Source organism: Narcine bancroftii, unplaced genomic scaffold, assembly GCF_036971445.1.
Source record: "Narcine bancroftii isolate sNarBan1 unplaced genomic scaffold, sNarBan1.hap1 Scaffold_630, whole genome shotgun sequence".
Taxonomy (NCBI): domain Eukaryota; kingdom Metazoa; phylum Chordata; class Chondrichthyes; order Torpediniformes; family Narcinidae; genus Narcine; species Narcine bancroftii.
Window position 1 is genome coordinate 46,372 of NW_027212154.1, and position 20,134 is coordinate 66,505.

Consider the following 20,134-nt stretch of genomic DNA (forward strand, 5'->3'; position numbering starts at 1 on the left):
AAGCAAGAGGAGGAGACACTGCATGGAGTGAGAGGTGTGGAAAAAGAAGGGTGGAAACAGAGATGTTGAAACCAAGATGCAAATAGATGGATTCAAACAGAGGGATGTAAAAAGAGGCGTGGAAACAAAGGGAGGAAACAGAAGATTGAATCAAGAGGCGTAGAAACAGACGTTTGGAAACAAATGGGTGGAAACCCTAAGCCTCAGTGCCCAAGTGTTGGGTCACATCATTAACCAGCGTCCCAGGTAACGCATGAACCAGTCGGGTGGGGCATATCATTAACCTGCGTCACATGCAACCCCTGAACCAATCAGGTGGGGAATAGCATTAACCAGCGTCCCAGGCAACGCATGAACCAATCGGATGGGGAATATCATTAACCAGCGTCACGTGCAACCTACGAACCAATAGGGTGGGGAATATCAATAAAAAGCATCCTCGGCAACGTTTGAACCAATCGGGCGGTGAAACAGCGTCACATGTAACGCATGAACCAATTGGGTGGAGCATATTATTAACCACCATCACAAGCAAAGCATGAAGCAAACAGGTCGGGTATATCATTAACCAGCGTCACATGCATCCCCTGAACCAATCAGATGGGGAATATCATTAACTAGCGTCCCAGGCAACGGATAAACCAATCGGGTGGGGTATATCATTAACCAGCGTCCCAGGCAACGTATGAACCAATCGGGCAGGGCACATCATTAACCAGCGTCACGTGCAACCCACAAACCAATCAGGTGGGGAATGTCATTACCCAGCGTCACATACAACCCCTGAACCAATCAGGTGGGGCATATCATTAACCAGCGTCACCGGCAACGTATGAACCAATCGGGTGGGGTATATCATTAACCAGCGTCCCAGGCAACGTATGAACCAATCGGGCAGGGCACATCATTAACCAGCGTCACGTGCAACCCACGAACCAATCGGGTGGGGAATATCAATAAAAAGTTACCTCGGCAAATTGTGAACCAATCGAGCAATGAATATAAGTAAACAGCGTCACATGTAACGCATGAACCAATCGGGTGGAGCATATCATTAACCAGCATCCCAGGCAAAGCCTGAACCAATCGGGTGGGGTATATCATTAACCAGGGTCTCATGCAACCCCCAAACCAATCAGGTGGGGAATATCATTACTCAGGGTCACATGCAACGCCTGAACCTATCAGGTGGGGAATATCATTAACCAGGGTCACATGCACCTCAAGAACCAATCGGGTCTGTCTGTGACTCTCTCTCTCTCTCTCGGTGTCTCAACTATTTGTTTATTCATTCCCCATCATTATCCATCCCGACTGGTGGTGCGGGCTTTGTTCCCCAAGGCGTCCGTATTGGCTGTCCATGGACCATCTCTGCCCCAACGCATTCCTCGGTGTCACCTGCATTAAAATCAAGGTGGCATCAGCACCTTTTTGGACACTTTTAGCTGTGTTTCCTCAGTTCTTCTGGCCAGTTTTGTGTTTCGTTCACACATTCCTGCTGCCTGGGGTTAATGGCACTCGTGGAAAATCGCCAGTTCCTGAAACAATTCTTCATTTATCTTATTTGTAACATTTTTACATTTAATTTAACATATGCATTAAAAAACTTAAATTTCTTCTTTGAAAATAAGATAAAATTAATGCATAGTGATTTAAAAAGTAACCCCTCCCACAGCTGCCCAATAGAAAACAATAAAGAGAGGAAACAGCTAGATAGTATTTATAAAAATTGAGCAAAACTCTCAAATAAAATCTTGCTTTTCTTGGTTTTAGGAGTCAGAAAGTTCGTGTTGGGTGATTACAACTTAATTCCTACAATTGGTAAATACACATCCCAAATCTTCAAAAGAGAAATTCAAAGTTGTTCCGTGAATTCAATGTAATTATTTCAAGTGGGATACAACGGCCTATTTCAGTGTGGCCATCGACCCATTCTCAAATACGCATCGGACTTCCAAGTTACTGCCACACATTTTACCCCTATAACAATTACAGCACAGAAACAGGTCATTTGGCCCTTCTTGTGTGCACTAAACTAAATACTCTCCTCTCGTACCACCTCTCTGCATTCCCCTCCCCTCCAATTTGGACCCTGCCACCACTATTTCTCCTGGAAGCTCACTCCACTCAGCCACCACTCTGAGTAAAGAAGTTCCCCCTCATGTTACTTCCAAACTTTTGCCTCTTAACTCAAGACCTGTTTCAATCTCTGCTACTCGCAATGGAAAAAGCTTATCCACATCAACTCAATCTATCCTTCTAGTAATTTTAAAGACTCTATCAAATCCGCTCTCAACCATCTACAATCCAAAGAATAAAGACTTCATTGGCTCAATCTTTCTTTGTAATCAAATTGCTGATATCCAGGTAACATTGATGTAAATCTTCTCTGCACCCTCTCTACTTTGGTGATCGTGTAAGAGATCAGTAACACTGATCATTGTGAGAGATCAGTATCACTGATCTAAAAAAGTGAGGATTGTGAGAGATGAATAAAACTGATATAAAAATATGAAGATGAGGAAAGTAATATGGGTAAATGAATAAAGCCAGTATGAACAGGTTAAGAAATGGATATTAGAATGTAGGAAGTAGAGTTAGTCTGAGTAAGATAAGGGTCTTCTCGCCCTACACAGTATTAGCAAGTTCTACATATGAAGAGGTTGTAGCCCTGAGAGTTAGGAAGGTGTAAATTAGAACAAAGACAAGTTTGTGAATAAGGACAATGAGGATAATGACATGATGGGACATCCACAGGACCTCCAAGTTCACAGAATCAGCAGGTAGGCAGACAGGATTGCCTAATGCCAAACTCATCCAGGAGGCAGAAGAATGTAAGGGGGAGGGTATTCCTATACTGAAATCAACTCTATAAAATTTGGGTGAGCCCCTGTGTATGTGTGTATTCCCAGGGTAAGGGGAAGCACCCAACTTTGCATTGTTGTATAATAAATGTTCTTTGTTCTCAATTTTTGTCTCGAGCAATTTCTGTGAAGGTACTTGTCTTGGGTAAACTTGTACCTCTCACTTTGTTCATTTTAGATTGGTCACAGTGTTTGAACTACCGAAAGAATATAGACACACACACCGAGAGCAGTTCAGATTATACAAATGTTTATTACAAGTTCAAAAGCTGATTTCACACTACAATATGCAAGCCCTTCCCAACTATATTTATCAACGCTTGGACTGGTCCCAACTGCCGAAGCGAGGCAACGACTGCACACTTCTCCACTGTAACTTCTCCACCTCCCCTGACTGGGATGTTGGCTGGACTCCAGAAGTTCTTCTTCTTGCTGAGAGATGCTGCCACCTCTCGGAGAGTCTCTCCCTTCAGCAGCAGGACCTTGCCTTTTATTACCCAAAAACTGCTTACCCAAGCACCTATTCCCAGCACAGCATGAAAGTTAAGCAAGCAAGCTAGCATGCTAGGATAATTAACGAATAACATAATTTTCAGCTTATCATTTTTAATACAATGGTTTATTCTACATCAAGGCTAAGCTCTGACAGTCTGTGACCAAAACAAACAGGAAGATTAAATGTTCTCGGTACACAGATGTCCTTTCTTCAGATAACAGCATCTCTGGCCCCTCGGTGGAATTTTGCTTATGTCTGCTGAGTCTAAAAACAATTAGGTTCTCAGCCTTGCAGAACCCAAAGCTGCAAGTTTTTAAAAAAAGGTTCTCAGCTCTGCACAACCAAGAGCTGGAAATTAAGAAAAAAACAGGTTAACTAAAATAGGTTATAATCTTCCATTACAGTACTTCTTTTTCTAACAATAGCTTTCCTCTCATTTGGTGACTAGAACTGCACACAGTACTCTCAATAGGGCCTCACCAATACCTTGTTTAGTCTCAACCTCACTGCCCGACTGCTGTATTCTATGCTTTGGTTGATAAAGGCCAGCTGTTTGAACAGATTCTTTTCGAGGTACTCTCTGATTACCCTCCAATAATTAACCTATCACTGTCAGGCTCACCTGGTTGGCTTTTGAAGCCGTTTTTAAACAAAGGAACATTAGATTACATCCATTCCTCTGGCACCTCACCCGTGGATAAACAGGTTTTAAATATTTCTGTCAGAGCCCTTGCAATTTCTACTCTTCTTTCCCTCAAGGCCAAGGGAATATCATGTCAGACGTCCATCCACCATCAGACAAAAATTAGCCGACACAAGATGAAGGCAGGACAGTAGTCCCACCTCTCCAGCACGAGTCATGGATCAAGTGAGCACTGACTGCAAGAAGTTTCTACATCCTCTCGGTGTCTGTGTGGATTTCCTCCCACACTCCACAGCTCAAGGGGGCCGTAAGTTCATTGGCGAATTGGGAAGCTCAAGACCATGGGGTGGAAGTGCACATTCTGGACCTGGGGGCATCAATTCAATTCAACAGCACAGATGAACCTTTGGGCACGACCTGATCTTTTTCTGGTTTCAAACTCATTATTTTTGAAAATTGTATGTGCACCTCTAATGCAACACGACTGCTGCAAAACAGGCTTCATGATACATATCCATGACAAGAACTCGGGAGAATCTGATTTGGTTACTAGACTTTTGAACAGAACAGTGTCTGGACATTTTATCCATACAGAACAAAAAGAGGGCAAAACAAGCTTGTGTCTCACCAATACCACAATTCACGGACACTTTTTATGTTCTCAAAGGTGGCAGAAAACACAAAGAACATACAAACTCCTTCCACACTGTCACTTTAAGAGCTTTGGACAAACCATGCAATAAATATTCCCAAGCCATCACTCCAAATCAATGACCCAAAGTACTGGCTGAGTGATAGATTTGAGACATTTTACCAGCTGTTTAACAATCAGGCACAAGAAAAATAGCTGCTTCCATTGTGAAGCATTTAGTAGAATTTAGGATTGAGATGGGGAAGAATTTTTTCACTCAGAGGGTGGTGAATTTATGGAATTCTCTGCCACAGGAAGTGATTGAGGCCGGTTCCATAGCTATAATTAAGAGAGAGTTAGATTTAGTACTTGTGACTAGGGGGATCTGGGGGTATGGAGAGAGAGAGCTGGAACAGGGTACTGAGTGGATGATCAGCCATGATCAAATTGAATGGCGGTATAGGCTTGAAGGGCCAAATGGCCTCCTCCTACACCTAATTTCTATGTTTCCATTGAGGAATCTCAGACCACAAACAACCTTCACCCCGAAAAACAAGCAATTCTCCACAATAAAACTAGGTTTCCTTCCTGTCTGCAAGCATCTGCTCTCTTGAGTCTGAATGGCACAACTGGGGAAACCGTTTCAAACCCATGACCTGAAACAGCATATTCTCTTCCCCTAATTGGAGCTGTCTTGAATTGGCCACCACTGCCCGAGCAAGAATGAACTGGGAGATCTCACACTTGCTCCTTCACAGGTGAGACCTCCCTGTTCATTGGAGCTCCATATTATCCATCTTGCTCTATTTTGTTAACCTTAATCAAGTCTCCTCTCATTCTCCGACACTCCCATGAAAAATAAAAATCATGTATCCTGTAGTTCGTGAGTCCGGACACCAGGTGGTGGTATTATACCTCTCTCTCTCTCTCTCTCTCCCTCGCTTCATGCATGCAGTACTCGGTGTGAACAGGCGGTGGCAGCACTTTACAGCCCTTGCAATCTGCTGCTTGGACAGGAGATGGTTGGTTTGCACCTCGTGGGCTCTTGCACCAAGATTGAAGATTTGGAGATTTCCCATTGATTTGCCGAGAACATACACGACATCACATCCAACCCTGAGATTCCCTTTTTCCTGTGGACACGGCCGAATTCCCACGAATGGGTCGTGCAAAAATAAACGGTTCAGTGGAAACCTGGAAAGATAAAAGAATTGAAAACAAAGAAAATCAATAAAGTGCTGCAAGGGTCCTGAAATGAGTTCCTGATTGAGTTTGTTGTTGAGGAGTCTGAAGGTGAAGGGGGAGCAGCTGTTCCTGAACCTGGGGGTGTGAGTCTTGAGGCACCGAGACCTCGTTCCTGATGGCAGCAGTGAGAAGAGAAAGAGAGCATGTGCTGGCCTGTGTGGATCCTTGATGATTGCTGATGTTTTCTGACAGCACCATTCCCTGTCAATAAACTCAATAGTGGGGAGAGTTTTGTCTGTGATGTCCTGGGCTGTGCCCACGACCTTTTGGAGGGCTTTATTCTGAGGGGTATTGGTGTCCCCATACCAGACCATGATGCAGGCAGTCAGCACACTTTCCACCACATCTCTGTAGAAATTTGCCAGAGTTTCTGGTGTCATCACAAACCCCTGAAGAAGTAGAGGCGCTGACGTGCTTTCTTCACGATGTCATTGGTGTTGGATCCAGGAAGATTTTTTGAGATGGTGTCTCCCAAGAACCTAAAGTTGCTCACCCTCTTCACCCCTGTTCCCCCAATCATCACTGGATTTTAAAACTCTGGCTTTCCTTTCCTGAAGTCAACAATCAACTCCTTGGTTTTGGTGACATTGAGTGCGAGGTTGTTGTTGATGCACCATTCAGCTCGGTTTTCAAACTCCCTCTTGCATGTGGACTCATCCCCTTCCTTTATACAACCCACGAGCATGGTATCGTCAGCAAATTTGTAGGGGATATTATTGAACTACCGAGCCACACAGTCGTGGGTGTAAAGTGAGTAGAGTGGGGGCTAAGAACACAGCACTGTGGTGCTCTGGTACTGATGGCGATCGTGGAGGGGATATTCTTACCAACCTTCACTGATAGTGGTCTGGAGGTGTTAACTCCCAGGTCTTGGAGTTTGCTGGTCAGTTTGGAGGGGATGATGGTGTTAAATGCTGATCTGTAGTTGATAAAGAGCATCTTTACTGTTCAGGTGCCCCAGGGCTTTGTGTAGGGCCAGTAAGACAACATTTTCTATTATTATGAGAGACGAACTGGAATGGATCCACGTCACCACTCAGACAGGAGCTGATCTGCTTCATCACCAGCCTTTCCAAACACTTCTGCACTGTTGATGCAATTGCAACTGGTCGATAGTCATTCAGACAGGTGATTACACGCTTCTTGGGCTCCGGTGTGATTGACACCTGTTGGAAACAGATGGGGACCGGTCAGGATGCTTTTCTTGGATACCAGATGGCAGTTTGGCAGGGGGACGGGAACCACAATATGAGAGCAGAAGTTCAAAAGCATGAGGCTACATGTTCTGTGTTTGTGAAAAAAAGGACAGGCGGGGAAAAAAAACAGATGTGTAGTCAGTTAGAGGGTTTGAAATGTCTATTTCAATGCAAGGAATAAAGGGGATAAACTTTGAGCATGGATCAGTATGTACCACTATGATGTTGTGACTGTTACAGAGTCTTGGTTGGCGGAAGGGCAGGATTTGCTGATGCAGGTCCTAGGGTTTGGGTTTAAAAGGAATAGAATGAGGGGTAGTGGGGTGGGGGGAATAACATTACTGATCAGGGATAGTATCACGGCTATAGAAAGGGAGGTAACTGCAGAGGGGTGTCCACTGTGACAGTGTGGGTGGCAGTCAGAAACAGGGAATGTGCCATAGGCCCCCCCAATAGTCCTTGGGGCACCAAGAGCAGATCAGCAGGCAGAGTTTGGAATGGTGCAGGAAACACAGTGTTGTAGTTATGGGAGACTTGAACTTCCCCTATATTGACTAGTACTTCCAGAATGCAAGAGGGATAAATGGGTCTGAATTTGCCAAGTGTTCAAGAAGCAGTCCTGACAGCCTGTGGACCAGCTGCGAACAGGCAAGTGGCAGGTTTTAGGGTGGTCAAGCATTTTGGTGAGAGTGACCACATCTCTGAACTTTCATATAGCTCTGGATAAGGATAATTCAGACCAAATGGGAATCTGTTTAAGGTTTAGGGTTCTTAAATTTAAATGTAGGCATACAGCACAGGAACAGGCCCTTTCGGCCCTCGAGCCTGTGGTGCCCAATTGGCCTAAACGCCCAGCACCTTTTGAAGGGTGGGAGGAAACCCACATAGACTCTGTGTGTGTGTGTGTGTGTGTGTGTGTGTGTGTGTGTGTGTGTGTGTGTGTGTGTGTGTGTGTGTGTGTGAGAGAGAGAGAGAGAGAGAGAGAGAGAGAGAGAGAGAGAGAGAGAGAGAGAGAGAGAGAGAGAGAGAGAGAAGTTTTACAGTTCAGCAGCAGCTGGGACAAGAACAGGACAAGCTGCAAAGCTTGTGGAAAACCCCATTTTGAAGACTGGTTGTGAGTGTGCTGAGTTCAGCCTGGTCAAAGCTCTTGTGGACTGGCTGCGTAATGTTTCACTTGAAATAAGAGAACCAAAATGTTACTCTGTGGTGACCTGAAAGAAAGAGGTAATCATGTGGAAAACCCTGATGGGGCAAGTTTCTTTGGCAAGATACTGAAGTGGCTGACTATAAAGTATCAGTTGTGGGTGTCCAGTGTTGAACAAATCTCTCTCTGAAGACCAACAAGAACCTTCCTGAGCGGTAACCATTTTCCTTTCTGTGCACAGTACAAGAATTGCCTGCAACCAGTAAACTTGGAAGATTGAGAAGTGAGATTAAACAGTGATTTAAAGAAAATTTCTGAACTTCCATAAACGTGCGCTTAAAATTAGAAGGGGGGGGGGGGTTTAAGTTAGGTTAGTTAATGGTAATAAGTTAAAATGTGATTCTGTTTTCATGTTTAAAGATAATTAAAAGCAACTTTTGTTTAAATAACCATTTGTCTTGGTGAATATCTATTGCTGATAGGTTTTGGGGTCCTCTGGTCTCATAACATTTTATACATCTTAAAACAGAACAATGTATTTCAATGCATTTTATGCACTGACTCCACATCCAGGCAGAATCCAGACCGAATCTTCAATGTTAACATCCCCAAGCCATCACTCCAAACCAAGATCCAAAAGTACTGGCAGAGCAAATGGTTTAAGTTGAAATGTATTTGAGAAATTTTACAAACTACAAAGCAATTGGCAACAAGGAAAATAAGAGCTTGCATTATTATTCAACACTTACAGACCACTACCAACAAGTACAATGACTTTTACTAACACCTGATGCCTTCCACACCAACTCAACCAACAAGGCCTGAAAACAAATGGCTTTCAACAATAAAACCTGGCCTCTTATCTTCCATCTGAATGCCACAACTGTGAAAACTCCCCTGTTTTAAGACACCTGATAAACAGCCTCCCATCCCCTTAATTGATGCTGCCTTGGGGACAGGAGACAACCCTTGCTGGAATGTGGAGCAACAAATAGATTTCACAGGTGAAGGAGCATCAAACCCTTCAGCCCTTCTACTCTGTGCCAGACTACAACTCTGTCTCTTCCCACTGACCTGTGCCAAGACCATATCCCTCGAAACCTCTGTCAAAATTTTTTGTGATATGAAGTATGCTTTTGACCTGCTGAGTTTCTCCAGCATTGCGTTTTTTTTTTCAATTGATGTCAAAATTCAGCACTCAACCACCACTTCAGCTGGCAGCTCTTTCCATCCTCCCACCGATCACTGTGGGCAGAGGTTCCCCCTAATATTCTATTAAAACTCTCCCTTTTGACCTTCAACTCATGGTAATTTTGTCCAAACCCCTGAAATCATCAAGGAAATCACAAGTTCTGTTATGTCCACACAAGAGTTAGGACGGAGATGAGAAAACATTGTTTTACCCAGAGAAGTGTGAATCTGTGGAATGCTCTGCCACAGAGGGTGGTCGAGGCAGATTCGCTGATTATGTTCAAAAGAGAGTTAGATAAGACTCTAGTGGGCAAAGGAGTAAAGGGTTATGGGGATAAGGCTGGAAAGGGGTACTGATAGTAGTGATCAGCCATGATCTGTAAAATGGCGGTCACTGAAGGCTCGACAGGCCGAAGGGCCTACTCCTGCTCCTATTGTCTATTGAACCATTCCTCCAAGATCCCTCTGTTCCTCAATGCCCTTCCCTTCACTGCATACGTCTTCGTTATTCTTCCCAAAATAAAGCACCTCACATTTACCAACATTAAACTCCATCTGCCATCTTTCCAAACAGTCCAAATCCTTTTGTACTCCATGAAAACCCTCCTCACTCTCCACAACTCTTGAAAATAAGCAAAATGTATTACGTTATGTTAAGCTTCTCTTTGAAAATTTTAATTTCACATGCATTAAATGCGTACATAAATTTCTCATTCAAAGATAATGAAAAATTAATACATAGTATTTTTTTAAATTCCCCCTGCCCAACAACCCAATAGAAAAGAAAGATAACATAACATATAACATAACATAACAATTACAGCACGGAAACAGGCCATTAGGCCCTTCTACTCCGCACCGAACCAAACACCCCTCTCTAGTCCCACCTCCCTGCACAATGCCCATAACCCTCCATCTTCTTCTCATCCATATACCTGTCCAACCTTTTCTTAAATAATACAATTGACTCCGCCACCACTATTTCTCCTGGAAGCTCATTCCACACGGCTACCACTCTCTGAGTAAAGAAGTTCCCCCTCATGTTACCTCTAAACCTCTGCCCCTTAATTCTTAACTCATGTCCTCTTGTTTTAATCTTTCCTCCTCTTAATGGAAATAGTCTATCCACATCCACTCTGTCTATCCCTTTCATAATCTTAAATACTTCTATCAAATCCCCTCTCGACCTTCTACGCTCCAAAGAATAAAGACCTAATCTGTCCAATCTCTCCCTATACTCTAGATGCTTAAACCCAGGTAACATTCTGGTAAACCTTCTCTGCACTCTCTCCACTCTGTTTATATCCTTCCTATAATTAGCCGACCAGAACTGCACACAAAACTCCAAATTAAGCCGCACCAACGTCTTATACAGTCTCAACATCACCTCCCAACTCCTATATTCCATGCAATGATTGATAAAGGCCAGCATACTAAAAGCCTTCTTCACCACCTTAAGTATTTATAAAAAAATTACTAAAAAACTATCAAATAAAATCTAACAAATTTTCTTGATTTTAGGAGTCAGAAGGTTCAGGTTGGGCGATTACAACTTAATTCCTACAGTTTATAAATAGGATTCCCAAATCTTTCCAAAAATTTCAAATTTGTTACAGAAATTACATGGAATTATTTCAAGTGTCAAGGGACTTGGGGGGGTTCTCGTTCAGGAAAACATAGTGAGTGGGTAACCACCAGGTTGGATCGGCAGGAAAAGAAAGCAAATTCTAGGTTGGCCTTTGTTTCTAGGGTAGGGAGGTGTTGATGGGGCATGGGAGAGACCTCATTTGGAGAACTGCGTTCATTTTAAAAAGGATGTGCTGATGTTGGAGATAGAGCAGAGATTTACCAGGATGATATACCTCCACTCTTCATTGGAGTCTCAGAAACCTTTCCAATGCTGAAAGGATTGGACAGTAGATGTGAATAATGTTTCCCTTGGATAAAAAGACATTGTCTTAGAATTGGAAGGTACCTATTTAAAGCAGATGAGAAATTTATTTCACCAGAAGGTCATGGAATTTGTTGCTGGATTGTTGAGGGAGTTTAAGAGGGGGGGGTGCGGCGGAATTAATAGATGTTTAATGAGTCAGGGTTTGAAGGGATCAGGGGAAAAAGCCAGAACTTGAAATGGGAGGCGAGAACTGTTTAGATCAGGGGATAGCAGACACAGTGGGCTGAATGGCCAACTTCTGTTCCTTGTGATTTGACACCATTTTAACTAATGTACCTTTAAGAATTTTAACAGCCATCCATATGTCCTCTGTATTTTGGATGTGAAACAACGGCTGTGCAGAAGCCAGTGAGTTGGTGTGACCAATTGCTCTTCAGACTGGAGGCCTGTGACGAGAGATGTGCCTCAGGGATAGGTGCTGGAACAATAATGTGGTGAATTGGATTAGCAAGTTTGCAGGTGACACCAAGAACGGAGGAGTTGTGGACAGCCAGGAAATCTTGCAGGATCTGGACCAGCTGGAGAAAGGGCAGATGGAATTTAATGCAGACAAGTGTGAGGTGTCACATTTTGAAGGGCAAACCAAGAAAAGATAGACACGGTGAACGGTCGGACACTGAGGAGTGAGGTTGAACAGAGGGACATGGTAAACGGGTGTCATTCCATGCAAGTGCTGTCACAGGTGGATTTGGGCGGGAATTGAAGATACCCAAGTTAACTAAAATTGAAAATTGTAAATGGGGCAAAAAAAGGGATCTATTTCAGAAATGTTTGTGACAACAGAAAATGGCTAAACCATCTTTAGATTAAATGGGAGATTCTTCTTTAGAATTAACCTAAGAAGAACAGACTACTTACAATGTGTGAAGATCGTGGATTAAATTGATTAATGTGCGATATAATTGGGTGAATTATAATTTTTTTTTTACATCAGTTGTATTTAACTCCAGGAAAAAAAGATAAGGATTTAGTCATTCAGATTTATGTTTTCATTGTGGGATTCAAATGAATACTTTTTTTTGTCTGTCTGGTTGTGTGATAAAGTTAAGCCTTTGAGGATTTATTTGAAACTACGTTAAAGAAACTCTTTTTATGTTTGATCCACTGCTTTTTCTAATGCGGTATATTACAACTTGAACAACGGTATTAAGAATGGAAAAACCTCAAATTGAGTTTATTCAGTTAGTATTAGCAGTGGCCAGTAAATGCATTGCGATGACGTGGAAAATTAGGTTTGGTGTTTTCATTCTGCCGCAACGAATTGATATGATTTTTCTCTCCCTCAGTCGAGGGAGTTTGGTGGGGGGGGGGGTAATTATGGGGAGGGGGGGTGGAATATAGTTTTTTTGGGAGGTTGGTTTATTTTGTTAACTATGTATTTTATATGTTCATAAATAAAGTTTAAAAAAAGATACACAACCAGTGTTTCAGGCTTGAGCCTTTTAACAGGGCTACGAGTATCTGTACTTTATAAAGTTTCACTGCTTGATCAGATGAGCTTCTCCAGCATTTGTGTCCTTACAGAATTTGGTTGAGTTACTATATGTGGACATCAGGTCATTTTTTCACCCTTAAACTGTCCATCCACACAGACAGGAACTTGAAACATTTCTTCTTTTTCACACAACTACCCCCATTTGGTGAAGTGTGTGGAATATTAGCTGTAGAATATCTTGTTCTGGGAATTATGATGAAGAAACCATCATACAGACTTTGCCAGAAAGCTGGGAAAGAGAGTTAAAAAGCACATTCCAGACAGGGATCAATTCTCACCTCCTCTACTGAGCCATACATATCCAAATGCCTGCCTGATCTTCAAAACAATGGTGCAAATTGTTAGACCTGATCCAAAGGCTGCAAATAAGCCCCCAGCACCACTCAGACCCTGAATGGCATTGTTTCTGCTTTGAAGTGAAGAATTTAAGACTGCTATGAAATTAAGACATTTGGGTAAATTGGAAACCAGAAATCAGGCAGGCAGAGAATGATTACTAACGTGAACTGTGAGCAACTCTTCCAGACACCTGTTGATTTTTTTGTGTTCCCTCACCCTAACTGGTACATGAGATTAGATGACCAACAAGAAGTCCTTTCTATGTCTTTAGGAAGAGGATATGCAAAATGTAAAATACAGTGGCAGATCGAACAGTAACAGGTCATAACAAGCCCTGACCATCTGAAACAGGTCATGGGAATATAAATTTATTCAGTAATGTAGAAATGACTGCAAAAAATGGGATGGAGATTTGAACATCGAAAATGGACTGATCGTTATAAATGAGATACAGACTGGTTCAATACAATTTTATTCACCAGACACCTCAAAAGAAAATACATGGAATCGGATTTGTTTCAAATGTTAACAAGTCATTTGTACTTTTCTGCATTTGACTTGGCAATGTCCTAAAGTTGGGCAGCTTGGTTGAAATAAGTATTTTTTTAAAAATTCCCACAGGATCCATTAGAAAGAGATGTTAAGGAATTAAATTTAAATTAAAACTGAATATTTACCAGGTTTAAATTGCTGCAAATTGTACAGCTAGAAAGTGCGTGGCCATATCTTGCAAACTGGCTGAGGTTCGGAGCAGTTCACCACAAGAAAATAATGTATCGTTCACGAGATGAACATTCTATCTTTGGAGCCCACATTTCCTAAAGGTGGGTTGAAGTGAGGTTTTGAAATATTCACAATATTATGGTTAAATAAAACATCTGTTGAAGATCTCTGGTCCCTCATATGGGATGTGGAGAGGGTGGGTCTGGGTAGATCTCAATTTGTATTAATCAACCACATGTATCGGGATTTGAATTATATTCTTGTAAAATTAACAAGAATATAACTAACTCTTAAAAATTGATTTAAAAAAAAACCCTGACCCACACAAATGCCCCTGTTCACCTTGCCATTTTGTAAAAGGTGATGGGGGGAAAATCCTGACACAAGGGACAGATTTGAACCTGGGTCACTGTCATTTTCTGTTAAACATGCCAAGATCAAAATTCGACTGACTGTCCTGTAACAAAGTGCAATATTACACACACGTAAGGTAAGATGGTTACATCAGCAAAAATTAAATGAAATGCTTCTTACAGTCAAGAGCAAAAGAATTCCCTGCAGCCTCCAACCCAGCCCTTGCCCACAAATAACACCCCCCGCCCCCCTCCCCACCCCAATTCTGGGATCAAACCATCAGCAGCCTACACTTTGTTGGAATCTAGGGGCTAAAACATTATGAAAGAAATGATTAATTAATAAGTTGATATGTACTGCATGGTTCAGGGAAAAAGAGGAATGTGATTAAGTGGCAATCACAGCATGGAGCGAAGTTGGCTGAGCAAAATTGTCTGCTCCCAAATACAGGGAGAGGAAATTCATAAAACGATTTAGGAGGAAAGCTCCAACTGAAGGAGGTGGTGAGTAGCACAGGAGACACAGGCCAGAGCAGAACAAAGAATGGCCTGCAAGAAACCAAGGAAATGGAAAACCAGTCTAGGAAGAAGATTAAGGCATGAGGAGGTGTTAAAGAGAACAGCAGAAATTGGCCAGACAGGAACAGAATGGTGATTAGAAATATCTGGTGATAAATTAATTTCTGATCAAAACAACAGGATAGTCTGGCCTGGAGGATTAAGATGGGAGCGCTACACCCCAGATATCTGCAAAACAGGAGATGACTTGTGATAACCCTTATGCAAAAAGATCTAGCAAAGGAAGCCAACTTTTGTTCTGTATGTTAAGGTTGATCTATATAAACTGAGCCAACTGGACAATAGGGGTCAGTCTTGGGGAATAGCTCACTGTGCAGGTGACCTATGAACTAACGACTGACCCAGAGCTCTGTTAAGTTTTATTCTTGTGCTGTGTAATAAATTGACTGTTGAACCGAATACCTTCTCCTATCACTTCATTCAAAGAACACGCTGGACTCAGACCACATACAGACTAAATTAAGAGTAAGGGAAAGCCAGAGTCCGACAACTTCAGAGCCAAACCTCAGGCACAAACATCCCAAAACCATCATCCCAAGACAAGAGCTAAAGTTGCAGGCACCATAAACCACACACATTAAAGCAACACATTTCTCTGGCTCAATACCCACGAACCACATGGAACACCAGTTTGCAAACTACCCACAAACAGGGGCTTCCACAAACACCGGATTCCTTTCACCCCAACAACTCAAAGAACCACCCCAGAAAAAGCAGCCACAGTAAAACCAGGCTCTGATGGCAGCATCACCTCATCTCTGCCTGAAAGCTGCAAGTGACGAGAGTGGGGAAACTCTCCTGTTTTAAACCCTGAGCTGGAATCTGGAGGACAATTAATTCAGGTGTGAAATATCTCAGTAAATTGTGGCTGGCCCTTTAAACAAGGCCCATCTCCGCCCTTCAAGAGAGCTGCAATTAAGGGAATAGCACCTTTTTAATTTGGAGTGGGAGTTAAAACAGTTTTCTCACCTGTGGCATTGAGATGTTTGAGGAGATGATACTTCCAGATAGGGGAGTGTTAGAGCTTTATGAGAGATTTGTTTGTTTTTGGGGCTTGTCCTTTCAATTTTGGTTTGGAAGCCTTTTGTGGTCTATGACAGCTGAAAACTATGCAAACTAGGGTTTTCTTTGATCCTGATGGTTGTGCAGCAGTTCAAACTTCTCAAATGCAGAATTTGAGCTGTTTGCTCTCCCAGTGCCCTAGAGCATTGGTTTGGGAATATTTATGCCACAGGTGGTGTTATGGTCCTGTTAAGTCAATGACTCTGGATCAAATCTGGCCCTGTCTGCAAGGGGTTTGTGTGTTCACCCACTCTTCAGTGGAGGTGGCAGGTTAACAGGGGTTTGTGGGGGGGGGGGGGAAAATTGCAGGTGAATGAGGGGGAATGCACAGAGCTGGTGGGGTGAATAGGAGTGTGAGGCAGTTGTTGGCGAAGGAGAGTGTGTTGCAGGGATGTGTAGCTGAGGACTCTCCATCCAATCTCAGAGCAGAGGGAAACAGGATTCTTATCATGCTCACAAATTCCTTCGTCACTCCTCAAACGATGATCAGTATTCTAACTCAAGCGTTTTCTGGCCCTGTGACGACAAGCGGGCCTAACGTTCCAATGGCAAATGAGGCAGGGAGGATGTTTCCTGTAATAGAGGTTGTAAAAGTTCCATTAGAGAGGAATACGTTGCCTTTAACTGATAACATGGGTGGGGTCTCGGTACATTTGGTGATGTCTGGGATCTCTCTATCAATATAAAAAATGAAAATCATGGCTGGGTCTCTCTGTGGGGGGGGGGGGGTATCTAATATTTGCTTATGTCATAATCTAATTCATCCCAACTGGCAGTGCGGGCTTTGTTCCCCAAGGCGTCCGTATTGGCTGTCCATAGACCATCTCTGCCCCAACGCATTCCTCGGTGTCACCTGCATTAAAATCAAGGTGGCATCAGCACCTTTTTGGGCACTTTTAGCCGTGTTTCCTCAGTTGTTCTGGCCAGTTTTGTGTTTCGTTCATTCCTGCTGCCTGGGGTTCATGGCACTCGTGGAAGATAGCCAGTTCCTGAAACAATTCTTCATTTATCTTATTTGTAACATTTTTACATTTAATTTAACATATGCATTAAAAAACTTAAATTTCTTATTTGAAAATAAGATAAAATTAATGCATAGTGATTTAAAAAGTAACCCCTCCCACAGCTGCCCAATAGAAAACAATAAAGAGAGAAAACATCTAGATAGTATTTATAAAAATTGACCAAAACTCTCAAATAAAATCTTGCTTTTCTTGGTTTTAGGAGTCAGAAAGTTCGTGTTGGGTGATTACAACTTAATTCCTACAATTGGTAAATACACATCCCAAATCTTCAAAAGAGAAATTCAAATTTGTTCCGTGAATTCGATGTAATTATTTCAAGTGGGATACAACGGCCTATTTCAGTGTGGCCATCGACCCATTCCCAAATACGCATCGGACTTCCAAGTTATTGCCACACATTTTAACCCTATCACAATTACAGCACAAAAACAGGTCACTTGGCCCTTCTTGTCTGCACTGAACTAAATACTCTCCTCTCGTACCACCTCTCTGCATTCCCCTCCCCTCCAATTTTCCCTGAAATGACAAAATGGACCCTGCCGCCACTATTTTTCCCGGAAGCTCACTCCACTCAGCCACCACTCTGAGTAAAGAAGTTCTCCCTCATGTTACTTCCAAACTTTTACCTCCTGTTTCAATCCCTGCTCCCCGCAATGAAAAAAGTCTATCCACATCAACTCGTTCTATCCTCCTAGTAATTTTAAAGACCTCGATCAAATCCCCTCTCAACCATCTACAATCCAAAGAATAAAGACTTCATTTGCTCAATCTTTCTTTGTAATCTAGTTGCTGATATCCAGGTAACATTGACGTAAATCTTCTCTGCACCCTCTCTACTTTGTTGATAGCTTTCCTCTCATTTGGTGACCAGAACTGCACACAGTACTCTCAACAGGGCCTCACCAATACCTTGTCTAGTCTCAACCTCACTGCCCGACTCCTGTATTCTATGCTATGGTTGATCAAGGCCAGCTATTTGAACAGATTCTTTTCGAGGTACTCTCTGATTACCCTCCAATAATTAACCTATCACTGTCAGGCTCACCTGGTTGGCTTTTGAAGCCGTTTTTAAACAAAGGAACATTAGATTACATCCATTCCTCTGGCACCTCACCCGTGGATAAACAGGTTTTAAATATTTCTGTCAGAGCCCTTGCAATTTCTACTCTTCTTTCCCTCAAGGCCAAGGGAATATCATGTCAGACCTCCATCCACCATCGGACAAAAATCAGCTATCACAAGGTGAAGGCAGGACAGTAGTCCCACCTCTGCAGCACAAGTCACCCCAGGATCAAGTCAGCACTGACTGCAAGAAGTTTCTACATCCTCTCGGTGTCCGTGTGGATTTCCTCCCACACTCCACAGCTCAAGGGGGCCGTAAGTTCATTGGCGATTTGGAAAGCTCAAGACCATGGGGTGGAAGTGCACATTCTGGACCTGGGGGCATCAATTCAATTCAACAGCACAGATGAACCTTTGGGCACGACCTGATCTTTTTCTGGTTTCAAACTCATTATTTTTGAAAATTGTATGTGCACCTCTAATGCAACACGACTGCTGCTAAACAGGCTTCTTGATACATATCCATGACAAGAACTCGGGAGAATCTGATTTGGTTACTAGACTTTTGAACAGAACAGTGTCTGGACATTTTATCCCTAAACTGAAACTTTATAGACATACAGAACAAAAAGAGGGCAAAACAAGCTTGTGTCTCACCAATACCACAATTCACGGACACTTTTTAAGTTCTCAAGGGTGGCAGAAAACACAAAGAACAGACAAACTCCTTCTACACTGTCACTTTGAGAGCTTTGGACTCACCATGCTATAAATATTGCCAAGCCATCACTCTCTCTCCAAATCAATGACCCAAAGTACTGGCTGAGCGATAGATTTGAGACATTTTATCCGCTATGTAGCAATCAGGCACAAGGAAAATTGCTGCTTCCATTGTAAAGTATTTAGGAATCTCAGACCACAAACAATCTTCACCCCGAAAAACAAGCAATTCTCCACAATAAAACTAGGTTTCCTTCCTGTCTGCAAGCATCTGCTCTCTTGAGTCTGAATGGCACAACTGGGGAAACCGTTTCAAACCCATGACCTGAAACAGCATATTCTCTTCCCCTAATTGGAGCTGTCTTGCAATTGGCCACCACTGCCCGAGCAAGAATGAACTGGGAGATCTCACACTTGCTCCTTCACAGGTGAGACCTCCCTGTTCATTGGAGCTCCATATTATCCATCTTGCTCTATTTTGTTAACCTTAATCAAGTCTCCTCTCATTCTCCAACACTCCCATGAAAAATAAAAATCATGTATCCTGTAGTTCGCGAGTCCGGACACCAGGTGGTGGTATTATACCTCTCTCTCTCTCTCTATCCCCCTCTCGCTTCATGCATGCAGTACTCGGTGTGAACAGGCGGTGGCAGCACTTGACAGCCCTTGCAATCTGCAGCTTGGACAGGAGATGGTTGGTTTGCACCTCGTGGGTTCTTGCACCAAGATTGAAGATTTGGAGATTTCCCATTGATTGGCAGAGAACATACACAACATCACATCCAACCCTGAGATTCCCTTTTTCCTGTGGACACGGCCGAATTCCCACGAATGGGTCGTGCAAAAATAAACGGTTCAGTGGAAACCTGGAAAGATAAAAGAATTGAAAACAAAGAAAATCAATAAAATGCTGCAAGAGTCCTGAAATGAGTTCCTGATTGAGTTTGTTGTTGAGGAGTCTGAAGGTGGAGGGGGAGCAGCTGTTCCTGAACCTGGGGGTGTGAGTCTTGAGGTACCGAGACCTCTTTCCTGATGGCAGCAGAGAGGAGAAAGAGAGAGTGTGGATCCTTGATGATTGCTGATGTTTTCTGACAGCACCATTCCCTGTCGATAAACTCAATAGTGGGGAGAGTTTTGTCTGTGATGTCCTGGGCTGTGTCCACGACCTTTTGGAGGGCTCTATTCTCAGGGGTATTGGTGTCCCCATACCAGACCATGATGCAGCCAGTCAGCACACTTTCCACCACATCTCTGTCGAAATTGGCCAGGGTTTCTGGTGTCATCCCAAACCTCCACAAACCCCTGAGGAAGTAGAGGCGCTGACGTGCTTTCTTATCGAGGTCATTGGTGTTGGGTCCAGGAAGATTTTTTGAGATGGTGACTCCCAAGAACCTAAAGTTGCTCACCCTCTC

The 20,134-nt window shown here is 42.9% G+C and overlaps 1 long non-coding RNA gene across 1 annotated transcript; it reads left to right on the forward strand.

Moving 5' to 3' along the window:
- The first annotated feature begins 814 nt into the window (after positions 1-814).
- LOC138751053 (uncharacterized) lies at positions 815-5,706 on the forward strand. The gene is made up of 3 exons (XR_011349683.1): positions 815-943; positions 1,774-1,794; positions 5,590-5,706. It is a non-coding gene; the product is annotated as an uncharacterized lncRNA (long non-coding RNA).
- The last annotated feature ends 14,428 nt before the right edge of the window (positions 5,707-20,134 follow it).